Below are 22328 nucleotides of genomic sequence, written 5' to 3' on the forward strand. Positions count from 1 at the left end.
CCCTATAAAACAGGCGCTGGCTGTCCTCTGGCAAATCTGGTGGGTGGGTCTTTGTTTTTTAAATGCCATAGGTTGAGCAGTTGTAGTCAAACAGAAAACCTCCTCTTGTGGAATTTTTATAAATGTTTTAAGAAGCCATTGGTCTTTCGAACTAGTGTGTCTCCTGCCAGTGTTTTCCTAATGGGTGTAGGAATGTGAATGGAGGGAGGGAGGGAGCCAGGATATATTGTGGGGGAAGGGAAGGGAAAAGCAACCAGGATTTCCTTGCCCTGTGTAAGAAATACATACTATTCGAATTCCATTTACAGTTTTTCTAAAGATTTAACATTTATGTTCAATGCTCCCTGGAGAATCTAGCTATGTGATACATGTTACTACTACAGTTGTACAAGCTGCATTTTTAAAAAATGCTGCAGTGCTTATAAAAACTTGGTTTCTCTGTTTTCCCAGTGGTCTTTAAATTGGCTTCCCAATTACCTCCAAGTACCATTAATAACAAATTGTTCAAGGATTTTTCTTTAACAAATTAAATAGGAAAATAACGATACTTACTTTTAGACATTAATATTTGCTTCACTGCTGACAGTGTGCTGTTCTATTTTGGGGGGGGGGGGTCTGTTGTATGACTGTTTTACAGAGGAAGGGTGCTTTTTAAAGATTGTGCTTATCCCTTTTGGTGTTGCTGTAAAATCCTGAACTTTTTATTTTATACTTAATTGTAAATGTATGTAATGCATGCTTATAAAGAAGTAGCATATTTACTTTGATGTAAAGTATTTGGAGAAATGACTATACCCCTTCCTTTTTCTAGTCCACCACTTAGCAGTTAATGTCTAGGGAGAAACATAGGAAAAATAGAAAAGGGGGGGGTCTTTGCGCAAAGAGCCGAATATAATTTCCCAAAAAATCCACCCTTTTTTGGTGTATATGCTTACAAACTTAATTCCTTCATAAATCCTGCAACCTCCTGCCCCCAGCAAATTGATGGGTGGAGCTTAGACTTGCTGCCAGGATATATCTGCTCACAGTTGTTTAAAATAAATAGAGGAGGTGTGTACTGGAAATTGTGAGCACAGCACCTTCAGCGAATGAAAGAAAAACATTAAGAAGCAAATGGTTGGTAAAAATCATGCAATGCTGCTGTAGAAATGAAAAAGGGTGGCTTTACTGTTGTTTGTCACTTAAGTCTTGTTAAAATAGCTTGAGCATTCCCACGCTTAAGATGTGATGCGAAGTGCTCATCTTCTAAAGTATTGGGCAGGGTGGGGGGACCTATAAGTCATAACAGTGCAGGCATGGTTGGGGAGGCGTTGTAGCAGATACTGTTTACTAGGAGCCCATGAGTGTCTCACAGCTGATCTCACATTAGTTAAAACTGCAGTGGAGATACTAGCTGGACAAAGAATATCATTTTCCTAGCAACAAATACTGTAGTTTGTATATAGAAAATACAGTATCAGTGTTGTAAAAGAGTGTTACCTTGAGTGTAGATATCCAGGTCCTTTGCAGCAAATTAATATCTGCATTACTTGAAAATTGGAATCCTATGCATGCTTACCAGTGAGTATACACCTGTTGTGCTGCTTGGGATGTATTTTCAAGAGAGCAAGTAGAGAACAAGCTGCCCCAATTGTTACTGTTCTCATAGCAGTGTGATAAGGTGCAAAGTAAAGAAAGACCCACAGTCCAAAGTTCTGCATCTTTTTAGAGGAAAGGTTAGATTTTATTGTACTAAGGTTTAGGAGTACAGATTACAATTGCAAATCTTCTATATAGGGTTAAGTTCTATTCTAATTACTGGAATGTAGGAGTTCCTTGGCCATTGCTGGCTTCTCTAGTATTTGACTGCTGTTGTGGGTGGAGCATCTTTGTTAATCCTTCTAGGCTTCCATTCTTAGGTTGTTTCTATGAATAGTTCTAAAGTCTGTTGGTACTCAGAGTGAAATAGAAATCATTTATGTGTGGGGTAAGGGAGTGGTGGTTTAGTTCATCTATGCAGTATTCAGATAGCAATTTAGAAAACTGCCCAGTGTTGTAAATTTCACTGCACTAGACATAAGCTACCAGCAAATCAAAAGCATTAAAACCAGACTGTTTTCTAATAAAACTTTTTGTTGTAGACCACTCTTCTAGTTTGCTTTACAGGCCACAACATTTTTAATGTTACAGTCCTAAGAGGCCACTTGAAATATATTGTGGAGTACCATATATTCAGAGTAGGAGTAACTATGTTAGTTCGTCCACCTTCTTTTTGAGACTATATATGTATAAGAGTGTGTGTGTGTGTGTGTGTGTGCGCGCGCGCGCGCTTCATTTTCGGGTGTTTGTCAATGGGACACTGAAGTGGTGTAACAAGGAATATGGTCACACCAGCTGGCAGTGATTATTCTACTGTTGGCATACGCTGTCTGGAAAATGAGCATGTTGTCTTTGCGTTGCACACGGCATTCTCTGATCCAGAATTTGAAATCCTTCATTAGCTCCAGTTGTATTTCTACTTGCATTATAAATGGTCCTGGAAACTTGATACAAGCATAGTATGCATGTATAATGCATAACTACCTAAATGCAGACGTACTCTGTGAATCTCAGGAGGGAATTTTAAGCTTGTGCCAGAAATTCAGCTCAGAGAGCCTTTCAGACTAATTTAAGACTCCTCTGTGGTCCTCCCTATTCCTCTTGGAGTCTGGAAATTTGGGACTATGGAAAAAAACACAAGGATAAACCTTGAGTCTACCCTGGTGTAAAACCTAGCATATCATTTTGTAAAACAAACAAACCAGGAGTGGTCACCCAACCCAAATCTTGTCACCCAAGCCTTATACTATTCAGATATTTATTTCTCTTGTATTCAGCGCTAAGGTCCTCTGTATCTCTTTCTGCCCCGTATCACAAGTAGGCAGGTGACTGCCTTTTAGCAAGCCTAGCCTAAAATGTCCTACATTGGGCATAGGTAATAAAATGGTTATAGAATTAGGACAGTGTGAAGACCCTATGGGGTTACCTGCTATAATTACTTCTGTCTTCAACATCTGTAATTAAGAAAGCTTTTTTCAAATAAAAGGTCATTTGTTAATGTTAGGCAGATGTTTGGTATTCCATTAGTAATATTAACTTAAGAAATCACATTTTTCTGCAGTCAAAAAGTGTTGCATAATATGCTGAACTAACAAGTCTACAGTTGAAACTCAAATCTCAGAAGTGTCAACAAATGAGATATTTCTGTTTATCTTCTCTGTTACTTATAAACAGACGTTGAGCCAGTCTCCAGATAGCATGCTTTAGGGAAAGAGCATTTTGCTTAAAACATACACTAGAACTATCATTCCTTTCAAATAAAAACATAATGCTTTTAGTGATGAAATGTATAGTTTTGTGTTAGAAAAAAAATCAGTTCTTTATAAACACTCATAGTTTGTGAAGGATTGGATAAACACTCATAGTTTGTGAAGGATTGGATATTAAGAAATTTTGAGTTTGAGGAACCACTTAATATATAGTGGTACCTCTGGATGAGGACAGGATCCGTTCCGGAGCCCTGTTCGCATCCTGAAGCGAACGCAACCTGCGTGCGCGGGTCACGATTTGCCGCTTCTGCGCATGCACGTGACGTCATTTTGAGCTCATGCGCGAGCAGTGAAACCCAGAAGTAACACGCTCCATTACTTCCAGGTCGCCGCAGAGCGCAACCCAAAAATGCTCAACCTGAAGCATATTCAACCCAAGGTATGACTGTACAGTAAATAAATGTGTAGAACATCCTTGTAAATTGGCTCCCGAAAGTTACAGTGGTACCTCTGGCTGTGAACGGAATCCATTCCGGAGGCCCGTTCGCAACATGAAAAGCCCGCAACCTGAAGCACCGTATCTGCCACATATGCCAGCTGCCTGCAATCTGTCGCATCGCTGGCAGCCCATTCGCTTGCCTGAGTGAAATTCTGTGACCAAATTCTTATAGTGACCAAATGAGTGGTTAAGAACAAGGGTCCTATGTGAAGATTGTGCCTATTTTACTAGGTAAAGAGGTAAAGGACTCCTGGACGGTTAGGTCTAATCAAAGGCAACTATGGGGTCGCAGTGCTCATCTCGCTTTCAGGACGAAGGAGCCGGTATTTGTCCACAGACAGCTTTCTGGATCATGTGGCCAGCATGACTAAACTGCTTCTGGCACAACGGCACAGTGTGACGGAAACCAGAGCGCACAGAAACGCCGTTTAACTTCCTGCCACAGCGGTACCTATTTATCTACTTGTACTGGCATGCTTTCGAACTGCTAGGTTGGCAGGAACTGGGACAGAGCAACAGGAGGTCACCCCGTTGTGCGGATTCAAACCACCAACCTTCTGATCGGCAAGCCCAAGAGGCTCAGTGGTTTAGACCACAGCACCACTACGTATATCCACTTTGGGAGCCATCTTCCAGTTTCTTTTGAAAATGTGTACACTCAATAAAAGAGACAAATGTGCAGTTGTCTCACATGATCTTTATCCAGATTTTCCCCCCAGTTTGAGTCTTCCTGTGCTTATGCTTACGCATCCAAATTCACACCACCAGTGCACCAACAGATAGATGTGGGGTAACCTCAAGGTACAGGTACAGGTCTGGAGGAAAAAAACTTGAAAGGGGCATCCACAAAACAGCCCAATAATAACTCAGTGGCACAGAATGTTTAAAGACTGGCAGAGGCGGGGAATCCCAAAACTGTCTGAAAACAGAAATCGAATGGAGTGTCCAGAGCAGGATAACAGAGAAACAGATATAGGATAGAAATATAGTCCTCTAATTGGATAGGTCACTTTTTGATCCACGCTGAGAAGCTAAATGTCCCTGGAGAACTGCTCATTACAATCAACAACAAATTTAAAAATGGGCTCACACACGTTGTGTGTATCTGCTTGTTGGGGGGGGATAATGAAGTGAATTGGGGTGATTCAGGGCAGTGTTAGAAACTCAGATATATAAGCTGTTCTCCAAATGGCACCTTAAACCAGGCATAGGCAAACTCCGGCCCTCCAGATGTTTGGGACTATGATTCCCATCATCCCTGACCACTGGTCCTGTTAGCTAGGGATGATGGGAATTATGGTCCCAAACATCTGGAGGGCTGGAGTTTGCCTATGCCTGCCTTAAACCAAGGTTACGTTTGCCACATTGTAATGTCTAGTCACTTTTTAAAAAAAAAACAGACATCGTATTCAAATTAATCAGGAAACTGTTCTTTAACCAGGGAGAAGAAAGGCAAGAAATTGGCATTTTTTTACAAGGCATTTCAAAGGATAGCTATTTTACTTTGAATTCAACCAAGGAAGGAATCTGTGGTAGCCAAAATCACAATAATTATTTAATTATGTTAAGACAAATGTGCTAAATATGTACCTGTGTTAAATATACACAGTAACTAATGGTTAAAAAAGGAATGTGGTCTTTTAAACTTAGTGCCACAGTGAACTTTAAAAGTGGGGGGAGTCTCCTTCACCTACTGACTTGTGCTATTTCTAAAATTATAAACACATCACATATGCAAAGGCTAGACAGATCTGTAGGGGGATGACGACTGCCTTCAGTTCCCTGTAGTTTCCAAATACGCTCCTAGTTGCTACAGACCGCATCAGGATATTGCTGCATTTTTATTTTATTTTATATTTATTTAATTGCTTTTACTCCTTGCACTGTGGTGCTCCCAGGGTCAATCTTATTTTCACACCGCAGAGCAAGCCAGCTGACTTGCACTTCAGCAGATGGTGGAGATGTCAGTTGCTGAGCCTGGCAACAGGACATCTCAACTTGGTCACAAGTAGACCACCCCAAGTCGCAAAACGTGCCTGGCCCCCTGGGGATTTTGAACACTGATTTAAGGGTACCCCCCATTCATGTTGAAATGCGATGTCAGTACTCCCCAGGTTGATCAGGGGCCCTGCAAAACCATTTGTCTTTTACATTGTTGGGCTGAGGACTACAAATATACCAAGAAGGGATATAAAAATAGTAGTGTGTTTTTAAGGAAAGCAGGTGGTGGTTGGGTTGGCTGGCTTTCATCTAACAGATTCTAACTGCTTGAAAACCAGCCAGTTTGCTACCACCCTCCTTGACAGCTGAATGGATAATTCCAGCTTCTACAGTACTATGAGCAAGTAATAAACAAAGTAACAGTGTTGTCTACAAAAAGTGGTCATTTTTAATGTAACTTACATAACAAAATATTAAGTTTTAGTTTAGCTGTGTTACAACTGCTTCTGGTAGCTAACCCCTGGAAGCCATTACAGTGGTACCTCGCTTTAAGAACAGTCCGGTTTAAGAACGATTCGGTTTATAAGCTCTGCAATACCGGAAATAGTGTCCTGGTTTGAGAACTTGACCTCGGTCTAAGAACGGAATCCGAACGGTGGAAGGGCACCGGCAGCAGGAAGCCTCATTAGGGAAAGCGTGCCTCGGTTTAAGAACGGTTTTGGTTTAAGAATGGACTTTCAGAGCGGATTAAGTTCGTAAACCGAGGTACCACTGTATTAGTGTTAGCTAAGTGATTTACAAGATGCTCTCATATTGTGTCACAGTCACACCCTAAATATGCGGAGCCTGTTCTTACATTTAGACTCCAGTTCAGAGGAGACATGGTGGGTGGATAAAATTGGTCCACCCAAACTGCAGGTAAACTTCCTTGTGACGACGCGTTTATCATACTTCATTGGCAGAAATAGCAAACATGGTGCCTTACAGATGTGGTTGGATTCCAGCTTCCATCAGCTTCAGTGAGCCTGGCCAGTTGTGAAGGATCAGGGGTGTTGTAGTCAAGCCAGATCTGAGGGAACCACATTTTCTAACCTGCTTTATGAACAATAACATTTTAGAATGCTATTGTGACACTCTAGAACTGATGTGTTTTGGTATGGTGTTTCTGAACCAAAATACTTGTACATTGGTGTATAAGAGGGATTGAGATGGTGGGGGGTATACATAATCTGTTCTGATATTCCGATTCCATAAGTCACCTTGACAACTCTGTTAACAAGGTGAATATTAAAATAATTTTAAAACTACACTGAAGGTTAAAGTATACTGGTGGAGGAGGATAAAATAAGTTGATGCAGCAAATGCCTGCTATTCTTGTAATATGCAAAGCAGTCACAATAAACAAAGGCCTGTTGCAAACAGTTTCCTGTGGGAAGGCGGGATAGGATAGAGAAATCCATATTACTTAAGAGTAAGGAGGGCTAGGGAGAAAACTTCACAAAGGACTTTAAGAATGGTAAGGCTGTGCTACTTACTGGTAGGAAGTATATTGAGAGTTTAGAAAACTTTGGAAGCCAGCAAAGAACAGAAGTGTTAAGGAGGCACTTTTGGCATTGACCTGCAAAGGTCAATGTGATTAAAAATATTTGTAGCATCATGCTTGCTTTGTTGAGAAGTAAATATGCTCATGGCACTAGTCCATAGTCCTTTTGGTCTGAAGTGGTTTGTGGGCTCCTACAGATGACTTGTTTATTCTGCATTCATCCTGGTTTGCTTGTACAAAGCTTACTTACGCAATGGGTAGACTGTGCCCAGTCTTAAGCATTCATTCTGATCTGTTTACAGTGCAATGATATGACAATGACCATTCTTATTTGTTTGTGCAGTGTATCTAGGTCTTCCCACTAATCATTTGTTTATTCAACATTTTTCAATGCATTTCCCCATCACTTTCCAACCTCCAAAAAAATTGTTATTAGAAAAATATTGATTAGTTGTGCCAGAGTGACAGGGTACTATAATCCATTTTAAATGTGCAAAGCTAAAGTGCCAATACATGCTTGAATCCCTCCCATAAGATACTGACAGTCTGGAGGCACCCTATATAGGATTGCTTTGCAGGGATGGGTAAGAATTGCATTTTTGCATGTTCTACAGGATAGAAAGCATTGCCATATTGTCTGACAGCTGTTGACCAGATACCAGTCCAGTGTTTCTTTAAGACAAAAGATTTATGAGAGAAATATTTAATACTAGTAAATGAAGAATGCATTCTATCAGCATAGATCAACGTTCCCAACTGCCTGTGGGCAGAATTCCTTGCTTGCAGGAAGTTGGACTAGATGGCTCTTTGTGTCACTTCCAACTCTATGATTCAAATACTTCTCACAGCTTGATCAAGCTGGCTTTCCCCTAGCATCAACTTTCCTGGAGGAAGATTCCAGGAGGCAGACGGATGCAGGTGAAGATCACCTTGGCGCCTCCTGCAGTTTTAAACTTTCTCTCCACACCCCACCATAGGGCCACTCTATCAACCTGCAGGAAGAATGCTAATGACATTTTATATGTTGATATTGTTTGCAGTCTTTAAAAATCTTAAATTATAAGCCACCTTGGAAGGCTTTGTGTACTGAAAGGCAGGATATAAATAATAAATAAATCCAAGCTTGCCCTTGGAACTCATCATTCCACCCTAGCTTGGTTTAGCTTTTCTTTTTTCTTTTTTTGCTAGAACATCAGGGTTTTTTTAATGAAATAAACATGCCCTAGGTTTTAACTGTTAAATTAAACCCGTTTAGTAGTTTCATATTGTGGTCTATGTGTATAATGCATTTCAGCTTTTGGTGTAGCCTGGATGTATTAATAACTATTTCAGGGTATACTTTTTGCTGTTCCTATTGAAAGCTTTATGAAATTTCCCTGTTCAGAATCTTCTAATAACCAGACTCTCTTGAGATACTTAGTGTGTGAAATTCTAGATCCATGCGTAATGCTGACATACCTTAAACATTTCAGGATGTCGTGCCTTCTATTTAAGGTAGAGATGTACAAACATCCTATTTTCAGCCATTTCCAGTTCCAGATCTTAGTTATTTAACTAGTGTGTGAGTATCAAAACCTGCAAATTGAGCATTTAACATACTTTGGGTCACCTGTTTTGAGGAGATGCTTGCAAACCTCTCCTCATCAGATTTCTCTGGTAATCTCATGTGCTTTGGACCAGGTGTGTAGCAAATTTAAATAGCTTGTGAAGAAATAACAACATCAGTACTCCCATGGAACGCGTCATTGAGGTTGACATATATAATGTTTCATAAAGTTATGCTTTTTGAGATTAACTGTTGGAACATACTGATAAGAGAGCATTTGACCCTGACACTTGCAGTTATTCTGTGGTGGTAAATGTAAGCCTATGGCAACAGCCCTCCAGATTTACCCTTCATATATTTGCCATCACAGAGCATTATTTGCATTTTACTATATACAATGTTGACTATAGTAGGAATGAGGGACTATAATGGAAAACATGAATAGAATTTTCAGTTGCAGTCCTCTGGATGGAATACCTTCCACTTATCTACTCTGAACATTGTAGAAGATTCTACAATGAAGAACCACATTAGAGAAATCACTGTGCTAGAAAGTTTTGTAAAGTAGTTGATGAAATGATTGTTGTTGTCTTAATGAATTGTGGTTTGTTTAAACTATGGTTGTGTGTTATGTTTGGACTTTGCCATCTTGCTTTTATCATGGTTTGTTTGGTCAACCCACCCCAGGTGCTCACCAAGCTACAGAGGAGCCTCTGTTCAACAAATAAAGTGTTGAAAAAACAAGGAGCAGCTTGTGTGCTTGTCTATAAGACAACTCATGGTTAAAACAAACCATTGCTTAGTTTGGGTGGCTAGCCTGTGACTCTCAACTCCCATCAGCTGCAGCTTATGACTCTCCAGATGTTGGTGTTCATCAACATCTGGAGAGTCATAAGTTAGCCACCCCTCATGTATGTTATGTGTGAACACTGGCATTATGTGGTAAGAGCAGGAAACCTTAATTCAAGTGGATACTGGTATCAGTGTTAGAAACTCAGATATATAAGCTAATTGCGAAATGGCACCTTAAACCTAGGTTACGGTCACCACAACTGACTCTCTAGGCATCATATTTTATACAGTGAAATAATATAACAACAGCAACAACAGCTTCATTTCTATACAATTTTATACTTTAAAGAAAAAGATTGAAAGCAGTTTACAGCACATTAAAACCTCATTCTAGAATAAAACAAATTAGAGCTTCAAGGAAAATATTTCAGTTCTTTCTCTAAGTGACATTTTGCTTTCCCCATACTGTATTTTATTTATCTACTTAATTTATATACCTTCCGCATAGCAGAAGTACTCTAGGAAGTCAGTGTGGTGTAGTGGTTAGAGTGTTGGACTAGGACCTGGGAGATCAGGGTTCAAATCCCCGCTCATTCATGAAGCTTACTGGGCGACCTTGGGCTAGACACAGCCGCTGGACCGAGGAGCGGGGTGAACCATGTACTCTCATTGGAGAAAAAGGTGGGCTATAAATGCAGTAAGTAAGTTCTTGTGCTTACCTGCTTAAGAAAGCTGGAGGGGCCAGTCAGATGGAGATGTCAGTTGCCAACCTGGCATCCAGAGATCCCCGCATGGTTGCAATTGGACCAGTTCCAGTCACAAAACACACCTGGGGCTCAGGGAATTTGACAGATATACCCTATGACACACTCTTTTTAATTTAAGTGGGACTTCTGTGCAAACAGTACTTGATGGTTTGTGCCCTTCATCTGCTGCAGTTACTAATCACTTACCCTGGGATATGGCTCCCCCAATTCCTCCCCCTTTCAATTATCCTAATCAAATGAGTGGTGGTGCCAGGAGGGTGTCAATGATATATTAATATCACCCTGGAGAATTACACAAAGCAGATCCCTTGCCTGGAATTGCACAAGGGCAATGGTAGTGGAAGGAGTGTAGGCCCTACAGTGGATTCTAGCCTGTACTTTCCAAGTCTTTCTCAACTTGTATTCCAGCTGTTATATCTGCTGCTTCATTGCTCCATCTTCTTGGTGTACTACACTTGGTGTAGTCTGTGAGAGATCTGCCCAGGAATGATCGCTGGACCATTCCTATTCCAAAGATGCTCAACAGCCAGGTTTAGTCTTTGGTTTCAATCAATGTAATTGACTCCTTCCCTCTATTCTTTTATTTGGCTAATTTGGTTTTTAAACATATTGCAGGCTACAGATATGTTGATGTGATAAGAAATGAATGCTTGCTGGTAGGTTAAATATGTGCCAGAGATTGGCATTGCAGCAAACGAAAACCCTTCATAGTATATATAGTGCCTTTTAAAGTTTAGTTTTTCAGATATCCATTTTAAACTTTTGTGCAGTTTAAAATTATTAATTTTAAAATTATAGTGAAATAGAAAGTTCTGTTATTGTTTGTTCCTGTTTATGGACCAAACATAGTTTTTTATAGAACTTTAGGTTTATTAAGACTATCAGGTAGATGAGCTAACCAGCAAAGTGATTTTTTTTGGCTTACTTTTGTTTCATTTCTTGTTTTAAAAGGTCTTGTCTGTGTGCATAAACTTATATTACCGTATATACTCGAGTATAAGCCGACTTTTCCAGCAAATCTTTTATGCTGAAAAAGCCCCCCATGGCTTATACTTGAGTGAGGCGGGTGGCGGCGGAGGGACGAGCGGCCCAAAAGGAGCCCTCCTTGCCACAGGTCCCACCGCCGCCACCCCCCTCTCGCAAGGGCAGGCACAGGAGTCATGGTTGGGAGAGGCTCTGCGCTGTGCGTCTCCCAACCGCGGCTCCTATGCCTGCTCTTGCGAGCGGCAGAGGCGGCGGCTGAGGGAAATAAATGGCCACATTTAAGGTTTAGAGTAAATGCATGATGAGGGTTATTTGAATATGCATTATTGAAATATTAGTTATTTTAGGTAATAAATCACTGAATCAAAAACAAGAGGAAATTTTTTTTTTTTTTTAAAGTATTAAAAATTAATTGCTTCAGTGAGGTGTTAGGGCTTCCATGGATAACACTCAGTTTGATCTGATGCCAACTCATTCCATGCAATTTTTGAGCAGGGGAAGAAATTACCATATAAAGAAAGGTCATGTTTTGAAACAACCCTCCTTCAGCATCCTTTCTGCATAATCTTTTTTAAAAGTACCTCATATTGACAGGCTATTAACTTAGTAAAAATACGTCTCTTGTGTGTGTCATCTGTATTTTTAGAAAAGCTAGCATTCAGGAATAAAAACTGCCTTGGGGTACTTAGTTGTATATGCCTTGAGGAATTCAGTTTTGCAGAGTGTTTTAGATTATCCTGAAAGATGGGAGGTAACTGCCTGATTCAGTCAGGTTAAATTTCTGCAAGGTATTGTGAATTACAGTTTATCTTGCAGCATAATATGAGCAGGTGTTAAAAGTAATTGCCTCCCAAGCAGTTATGGTAGGTTAACAAGACTTATACACTGTATTGTTTGAAGCACTGTTACATAAATATGAATACCAGTGAGGCATTGAAACAGATTGTAGAGCAAAACTAAATAATAATAATAATTTCTGATGAGAAATCAAATAGTTTTTCTCCCAGCACTAAATTACATATCTACAATTTTTGTCCGTTCTTTAAATATCTTTGTGACATTTTGCAGGGAAAACACAATGTTTTCGCAGAGAAGAGGTCAGAGATGTAAGATGGAGTTTCTCTTTTCCAAATTGTTTTTCAAAACTTAATTTTACAGTGCTGGTCCTGAATAGTGCAAGAATTCTTTTAATTATGCTTTAAGAATGATGAAAGAAGCTGTTTCCATGCTTTATGCCAATTCCAGGAGGATGAGTTTGTAGGAATTTTAAGCTCCTAAGTATAACTTTCTGTATTTGTTACAGATCTTACTGTGTGTATTTTGTAATGGGAGTTTTGATGATGGCCAGGGTTGATAGATGTTCTAGTCCAAACATCAGTAGGACACCAGGTTGGGGAGGGCTGATTTAATACCTCACTGGACCCCTTTAGCTCCGAACTCCTCACAGTCCTCAAGCAGTACTTTTTAAATGTCTGACATACTAGATCCTCATCTCTATTCCTGCCAGGATACATTTCTGTGCCCCAAGTCTTGGCTGTTTAACCACCAGTGCCCATTCCACAACTTTTTTCCTTGGCTTTTGATAAAGAAAAATAAAAGGGGTTCTGTGAAAATTCATGACCATTCCTGAGGATTCTCATAGGCTTAATTTCTGCAAAGTATTTTGCATTTACAGGGTCTTGTTGCTCTGTTCCATTGTGTTGACTGAGATGGAAAGGTGGTTCCAGCCCCAGCCCCCTTTTTTTTTGCAGGAGACCCTCTCATTCTCTCCTCTCCCATTGAGCCAGTAGTGGAGAACTCTAGCCCGCAGGCCCAGTTAAGCTCCCTTAGCCGCCTCATTTGTGTTACAAAGCTGCCCTACTCTGCTGCCCTACAAACTGTGTGGACAGGTAAACAGAGACTTTGTAGGATTTGCCAGCAAAACAAAAATAAAAATTAAAAAAATTGTGCTATGCACATTGTAAACCCTGGCATCAGCTGATGGTAGAGTCTTGCAAAGTGTCATAAAAAGTAGTTACCAAGACAGTACCTGATGATAAGGTGATCATCAGTGCTTTTGTAGATTGTGCCTTTGCCCAAACATTTTGATTTCAAACCACACATGCAAAAGCAGGCCAGCATCCATTAATGTGATAGTGGATGGTTGACAGGTGGGCAGCCCTGCCAGCTTGTCAAGCTTGGCACTCAAGGGGTGGGAATATGGTACTCTCTGGCCTGCTGATCAGATTCAGTTCCCCACCTCACACATGAACAGATTATTTTAAATGAATGGTGATGAACAATTAATTCTGTCTATGGGGGAGAGGAGCACCAGGGGAAACAATTTTAAGACCCAGGAAACATGCATGTGACAGTGCCATTACCTGAATGCTAGCACTCTCTCACACAGCCCCTGCAGTTGTGAAGGAGTTTGTTGAACTGATGCCACAGGAGGCATCTCATGGTGTATCTTCCTGCCTCCCTCTCCTTGCTTCCTAGACCTGTGAATAATTCATTATTTTTGTGTGGAGTGTGGTATAGGTGATTCCAAAGGGGTTCTCCAGCTCTGGCTTAATTAAAAAGAAACTGGAAGTCTGTTCCTCTTATCTCTCTTCTGTGACATCCTTTCCCATCTTTTTCACTAAATCAAGGCAATGCAAGCCAGCCTAAAATAGAAGACAGTACCTTGGGAGCTCTCACAATAAAGTCACGTAACCTTCATGTGTACTCATTTAGCATTTTATGGACATATGCTTGTTACATCACTTTGATTTAAGGGGGAATGAATGACTAAAGTTATACCTTGACCTAGAATGTAGAGCCAAAAGTTTAGAATAGTGTTTAATGCAGTAATGGAAAGTATTTTGTACAGCAGAACTGCACATGTCTATATATGTATTCTTTCACTGGAATGTTTCTAGTATATAGAGACAGTAACTTTGAGTGGTTAGCTTTTTTAATAATTATAAAATTACTGTGAAAGTACAAGGGACAGCATAATGCCACTAAGTGATTATGAAGAAGTATATAGCATGTCATTTTAAGTAGAAGCTAGAGTAATGTTTCAAGTCAAACCATTATTTCTGGGGAGAAGTTTTCATTGCATTTCATTGCATTTTTCATTAAATGTTTACAAAGAGATCTTTCCAAAGGCATCTCTTCACATTGATGATTCCAGCATTAATAAAGGAGGGCATTTTGTTTACACAGTAATCAGAGAGAGGCAGGCCTCTTCTGCTAACTTTTCCACTTCAGGAACGTGTAACCAATTTCTTAATCATCCTGTTATTATTGGCACACGTGCAGGTTTCCAGTGTCTGGTTAAAACTATTTTTTGCAGCAACAAGCAAGTTTACTGCAAGCCTGGTGGTTTTGAGGAAGAAAGAACTGGATTTATTTTGTTAGTCAGTGTTCTTAATGGGGAGTGTTGGGAACAAATGAGATATAACCTGAAAAAAGGCATATGTGATTGTTTTGTCTCTGGAGTGCTTCTTCATCTTCATCTGCCCTTGGTTATGAAGGATACCTTAGAGCCTAAACTGTGAAACTGTATTGCAGTGAAATAGGCTACCTATAACTCCAGATTGCATTGGGGGCTTTTTAAGGAAGGAGTGCCGTTTCAGCTGAAATTACTGCACATTCTGTGCAGGTACAGAAAAGAAAATCCAGGATATTTAGAAGGTAGAGTATTCACTGCATACCAGCAGCATCAAATAAAGAGATTTATTTATGCCAAAAAACAAAAACCCACTAAGTAATAGGTAGGTTATAAATCTTGAGGCATTGAAAACCAATTCTTAGCCTTTTGCTGCTTGAAAGTATTGTTGGAATCCAGATAACACCCTCAAGAATGCTTAATCTTAACTGCTTTCTTTTCTTTGTAGACACTCCTTGCTGCCTTTTTGATATCAATTTGAGTGAGGTTTGCTGATGGTTTTACAGGTAACTGCTTTTAGAGTGCAAGGAAAAGGCAAGTGTGCCTGTAAATTCCGCAAGGCCCATTGAAAAAGTAGTATGCCAGTGAGTGAAACTTGAAATGTAGCTTATCAATAAAGAAAAACCTCTGCTAAGATAACATATATCAGCCTAGTTTGCATGCTATATTAAAACCGTAGTAAAAACAAACAATGGTGTAGTTTGAATGAGCAGCATGCTTCTGCATGCTTCTGAAAACATCTTGCTCTGCTCTTTCTGTGGTCCTGCTATGCTGCCTGAGTTAGGGTTGTGACTGCAAACCTGGGTTTGTGACCTGTTTCTCTCTAAACCATGAGTGGTAAGCCAAGAACAAAATTTGGAGGAAATAAACCATGACTACATGTTTTGATTTCTCAAGAAGCCAGGTTCTAGCTTGTTTCTTGGTGATGTGGCAGGAGTGGGAGAGGAGCAAAGCAAGAACGTTTCAGCAGTGTGCACTAGCACATTGTGTATTAACTGTGTTTTAAACAGTGACGTGTTTAATGTGATGTGTCAACCAGGCCAATATTTTACAGCTCTGCGCTGGTTTTTATTCTTTTTGTTTTTAATAGAGATGAGGGGGAGGAACTTAAAACATCTTACTTATGTTTAGAGGTACTCAGAAGTAATAGAACTGTAGCAGTGGAAATAACTCATAACATCCTGAAATAGCAAAAACCAACTAAGAATAGAGGAAAAACTAATGTGATCCACTGTAGATCTTTACAATATCATGTAGATCTTTACAATATCCAGAGCTTTTGATTTTTAACTCTTAACACTATTTTAAAAATTCCATAGCTTTGTGGTGCCCAGTCTGTGGGCCACAGACTCTTGTGGAGCGACAGATTTCTCCCAAGGGGTCTGTTCAGATGGTCTTTGGGAATTTGCTTTCAACTTTATGTGGTGTGAAAGAGCTGCACACTTTGGTGCAGGATAAATAAGTAGAATTCTGCTAGGTACCTTTTTTTTTAAAAAAAAATCCTTTTTACCTGTGATACACATATTTGTTCCTAATTAGTATTTAATGTATTCTTTTCTCCTTATATGTTTAAAGTGACCTCAGTATGTCATACAGAAGCTGCTTTCTGTCAGGATTTAAGCTTGGGGAAGAATTTTTTTACAAACTTATTTAAAGGAGAAAATGTTCATAGTTTTGCAATAACTGAAAGTTCTTTTAAATTGCTTTAGGAATAAGCCTGCACATTTTCAAGAAAATTACAACAAATTAGCATGTGGGGTCCACAAAGTGTTTTGAGGTTAAAAAGGGTTTCTAATACTCATTAAGGTTGGAAGCCACCACCATAGCTTGTATAAATTTGTGAAAATGAAAGCTGAGAATGCTTTACTGCAGATGCCTTGGATGTAATTTAGTAGCGGAAGAATAAATAATTTTTAGTGTTTTGTATACTACTTTATGAATGCTCAAAGCATGCCACATACATTCCCATTAACACTTAAAATAATCATGCAAACCAGGCCTCCAGCTGTATTTGGGTTACCTTCATAGTTTAAGCATCTTTGCCCATAACAGAATGATATTCTGAATAGTTTTGATCTTGTAAGGTTTAATCCTTATACAGTGGTACCTCAGATTAAGTACTTAATTCGTTCTGGAGGTCCGTTCTTAACCGGAAACTGTTCTTAACCTGAAGCACCACTTTAGCTAATGGGGCCTCCCACTGCCGCTGCCCCACCGGAGCACGATTTCTGTTCTCATCCTGAAGCAAAGATCTTAACCCGAGGTAATATTTCTGGGTTAGTGGAGTCTGTAACCTGAAGCCTATGTAACCCGAGGTACCACTGTACTGTACAGATTTTAGCAGTTTGTTTCTATATGCAAGTTTTCACAGGATGTATCCTTGAGGTAATGTTTTCTATAGAAATATCAGCTGGAATCCTATCATTTGATTAAATGAAAGGCAGATATCTCAGGAGGTTATCTGTATCGTGTGAAGTTGACAGTTTTTGTTGTCTAAGGGTACAGCAGCATGCATAAACTTTTTTTTGTGATACCTACTTCAACGTTCTGTTTATGTTTTAACTCTTTAATGATACAGTATTTCCACATATATTCAAATATGAGAATTTTTATTTCGATTGCTATTATAGATGAAATAGTTGCCTTCATTAATGATACTGTCGAAACACCAGTTTGTATAGCTCTCTTGCGTGTAGTAAGGCAGGTTGAGGTTAAGAGTGTAGTTAGCTTCTTAATGTTATCTGATGTTGTTTGATCCAACGTCTTCCTGGTTGACAGCTGATACTTATCTACCTTGCATATTATACAGATGTATTGGTATCATACCATGCTATGGATTCTCCCCCACATCTAACATCAGTAAATAAGTAATTTAGTTTTTAAAGTCTTGTTTGGAAGTACATGAAGCATCCTAACTATCCAACAATGGGGATATCTTCTGTCAGAATGTTTTTCATCCTGCTACTGTAACTGTTTTACAATATATAGCCATGAACAGTGATTGCATAGGAAGTGTTTTAATAAGACAATGATTGAGGCCGCCTTCACATACAGTATTATGTATATTAGCAGGTGCACATTGCATATATTTCTAATGTTTCCATAACATAATAATAATAATAATAATAAATTTTATTTATATCCCGCCCTCCCCAGCCGAAGCCGGGCTCAGGGCGGCTAACAACACTAAAATAGTGCAGCAGTATAAAAACATCATAAGAATTAATTAAAATCAAAATTGATGGCAACCATAAACTAAAGTATTGTAAAGATTGCCAAAGGAGGGAGTCAGGCTGCGCCCTGACCAAAGGCCTGGTGGAACAGCTCTGTCTTGCAGGCCCTGTGGAAAGATGTCAAGTCCTGCAGGGCCCTTGTCTCTTGTGACAGAGCGTTCCACCAGGTTGGAGCTGCAGCCGAAAAAGCCCTGGCTCTGGTTGAGGCCAGCCTAACCTCTCTGTGGCCTGGGACCTTCAATATGTTTTTATTTGAGGACCGTAAGTTCCTCTGTGGGGCATACCAGGAGACTTAAATTTTTAACAACATAGAAGTTATGTGCCTATACTGTGGGGAGCCACAGTTGGTCTTGGTCCTCCACAATGGAGACATGGAGTCAAAAAATAATCAGTATGACTCGCATATAATGAAAATCTTTGTGAAGCACATTCAGTATGTAGGTAAATACCTAATTTCAATAGCACATTCCATAATCTTGATAGAAGACTTCTGTATTTTAGATGTATATGGGGGAAGATGTTACACAAAGGTTGTTGGTTTATGCCTTTGGTTTTGTGACTTCAAATTTGAAATTTCCTCCCACGTTTTGTAGTTTGTGTTTTAAGAGACTCATTAGTGTCATAAAAATCTGGTCATTTATCTAATTATGGCAAGTGTTTTTATAGGGCCACAGGGCCAGTTGTTTGTTTTTTATTGGATACCTCAAAGAATTTGTGCTCTTGTTAGAACTGGGCTGGGACATGGTGGAGTGCTAATTAATAGGTGGGTATTGGAGGGGGAAAGCTGTAAGATGGAGTCTTAATTTATTTTTAAGGTTGATGCTTTCTCAAAGTGAGGATAGAGTGGATTTAAGCTGACTGACAAGCATTTAAGTGGTTTGGGGGGTGTTGGGTTCCTCAACCTGTTTACAGTAGAGCTTTGTATATAAAGTGGCTTATTAAAGCAGAAATCTGAATGATAAGCCTTCTGTAACCTTTTGTTTTGGAGCCAGCAGTTAGATCGCAGAGCACAATATCGGTTCAAGCTGTGACATACAATCAGGAAAATGAATGAAAGGGAGCTGGAACCACCAGGCTCTGAGATGAAAGACAATGCATAGTCCTATCTTTAGTTCTTTAAGATGGGAAAGATTGCCTTTTTAAATTTTCATTCTTATTGCATAATCCGGTCCCCAAGTTGATCTGGTGTGTAAAACAGTTCAGAGGACTGGAGGAGAGGAGGACAACTCAGAATCTGATGCTTGCTGAGAAAACAGTCCATAAAATGTAACATTATACAGGTATCTGCAAATATGGTTAGATAAGCAACATATTCTGTTGGAGTTATTTCATATATAAAAACAATTTCAAATCGACTATATAATTTTACTGCTAAATTTCTTTGAGATGTTTCTTAGGAAGCAATTCATAAATGAAATAATGAATAAATAAATATGTTGGCGCAGAGTGAATGAATGACTGTTGCTTTAATGTCAACATGAGTTCACCCAACTAGTGTATCCCTGACTGTGGTACCTAGTGAGAGACTGGGGAGAATCGATGGGGCATGCAGAATTGAAAAACTTGGAGGTGAAGGCATCCTTTCCCAATGGACAGCCAGACACAGATAATTGCTTCATTTGGACACAATAAATCATTACTTAGCACCACAGGCATCAGCCTGAACAAAGCACAGGCTCCCATGTTTTTCCTTATGTGGAAGAGAACAGAAACATTAGCTTCTTGTTTGAAGCTAACTGTGGTTTACTATTATGACTGAATGGTGAACCGCAGCTAGCTTTATGTTTCTTTCAGGTGAAGCCATGATTGTAGGCTGAGTTTGAAGTTGATCCTGTTTTGCGTTCAAATGAGAATGTTGTCTGTTGCAACTGCTATCCGTTATTCTGCATTCTCTCTGTATCTTTCCGTGGACAGCGATCCTCCAAACACAGAGACAAGGATGTTCCCCAATACTGTGCCACACAGATCAAAAACAAGGCTAGCAGCAGTGACCAGTGGGAGTCCAGCTGTTTTTCATAAGTTGCCATTTCCACAGCTTGTACTGGGTACCTGCACATTTTGGAAATTATTTGACAGGTGGTGATGTAACAGGTGCATCTGTACTTGGCAGAGAGATGTTGTGCCTGGTAATTTTCTGTCTCAGGTGGAGTTTAAAGGACCAAGTGTTCCACAAATAATAATAAAAAGGGCAACCCCCATGTCTCTGTGATGCTATCAGAATTTGCTCCATAGCTAATCCTGTGTGTCTATTCTGATATTGGCTGCCAGATAGTCCTCCCCATGTAACTCACCTCACCAGTCTTCATAATGGAGGGGGCAGTGAGTTCTCCCCCCCCCCCACTACCTAGTTACTGCTGGTGTTAGAAACAAAGCAGTTGAGTGGGATATATGGGGCAAGGCAATCCCACAAGTAAACTGTCCTAAGCGCTTTATATAGCAACAACAACACATTGAACTTCACTTGGTAACATGTTGGCAACCAGTGCAGATCTCTGAGTAGAGCAACCATGTCATGCTTCATCATTCTGCACTGATTTTTCCATGATGATTTCTTATATATTGTAAAGTAAGACTTGGTTTTATATAAATGAAAAGATGAGTAATTAGAAATGTGTGCTTATATTAAAGAGAGTGTCTTCATTTTACAATTGAACCAATTTGACAATGATGCAATTTATACAACTGAAGCAGTGTCAGATATGAAGTACAATAAAAAAGAAGCTGAAATAATTCTAAAATTGCCAAGTATGAATATATCATAAGATTCATACTTGGCAGTTTTAGAATTATTTCAGCTTCTTTTTTATTGTACTTCATATAAGTGGTGAGAGTTCATGTTAATATTTAATAATGTAGGTTGGTTGTTATGTAAAGAAATTGTCTTTCTTTTAGCTGAGTATAGTGCTAAGAGTTGTGTAGCTCCATTGATTGGTTCCATGCAGGCGAAACCTGACCTTTAGCAGATGTTTGAAAAACTGCCAGTACTCGGTGTGATCAGTAGGCTAGACAGTTTTTTTCCCTCTCATGCTGGCAGAAAACCTACATTGTCTTAGTAACACAGCGTTGCAATTTTAGCAGTTTTTGTTTTGTTTTCTAAGTGTTTCTAATTGTTGAAAAGAGTTTCCAAACAGGTACTTCTAAAAGTTGTAAGATAGATAGATGTCTACAGGTTTGTGTGAACGTATTTTAAGTATTAAGCATCTAAAAACATTTTCAATTGCTGTGCTAACATCTCTGTCATATGTACCTTTTTAGCACAAGTTGTGAAATAAGTACATTTTGCAGCAACAAGGAAGTGAACTTCTGTTGCTTGAATTTGTTATTGCCTTTGACAATTATGTAATTCTGGTGTCTCATACTTTTCTGTGGGCATGTGTGTATGAAATGCTTTTTTTCCTTACAAATCAAAACACAGCCCATCTGGAGCTATTGGCTAAGAACTGGATGTTGTATGACTCTCTGTGAAGGCAGCTTTTCTAGCAGTATTTAAGAGGACGATGCAGCTGCTTAGGTGTAGGAGTTTAAGAAAACAGAGCCTGTATTGTTCATTTTAAACTCTACTAGTTAGGCTTCAGGAAAATGTGAGTTATCTGATGAATACTTTGACAATACCACCAGCTCCAAGGCTGGATCTTTTCCTGCAGGTGCTAATATTCCTAAGAGCTTTATAAATGCTTTTGAGTGCAGAGAATTTGGGGTTTTTGAAAAGATGGAATTACAATAACCTTGTTTCAGTCTGAGATGTACTGTGGGTGATATCCATGGTTAGTCATCCTCTGACTAGACCCATCAGAACCAATGGCCTTAAACAATTTAAATGAGTCTACTCAGAGTATGACTAACATTGCAAATGGTCCAATATGTATAAAACCTTATACTGCTCTTTTCTCTCTCTCTTTTTTTTTTTTTTTACTATTGGAAACAAAGACCTCTTAAGTAAATCAGAATGAGGGGCAGATGGTAGGGAAAGTGTCTTGTAATTGTAGTGCTAATGTGAATTGTGGAACCTTTTCTTAAACTGACCACAAAGCTAGGATCTGCTCCTCATTACTGTTTCCTGACATTAAACTTCAAAGGAAAATCCATTTGGCCACTCTTCTTCTATCTGCATACACCTATCTGCATCTTGCTGCAACAAATCTGGCCTATATAGGGTTGCTGTGACACAATTCGTAAGTTACCCTTAAATTTTAAGGCTCTCTAAGCATGGTTATATAAACCTTTATTTATAACCACAGGGGTAGCTTATCACTGAAGGAGCACAAAAACTTGCTTTGCAAAAAAAAGATGAGGAACACAATTCTTCAGAAATAAGGAACTC

General features: G+C 39.4%; 1 protein-coding gene across 3 annotated transcripts in view; it reads left to right on the forward strand.

Annotated features, from left to right (window-relative positions):
• Positions 1-22328, forward strand: part of JMJD1C (jumonji domain containing 1C) — a 116185-nt gene that overhangs the window by 20072 nt on the left and 73785 nt on the right. The gene's annotated exons all lie outside the window — the stretch shown is intronic.

Source organism: Podarcis pityusensis (assembly GCF_964106645.2).
Source record: "Podarcis pityusensis genome assembly, chromosome: 5".
Lineage (NCBI taxonomy): Eukaryota > Metazoa > Chordata > Lepidosauria > Squamata > Lacertidae > Podarcis > Podarcis pityusensis.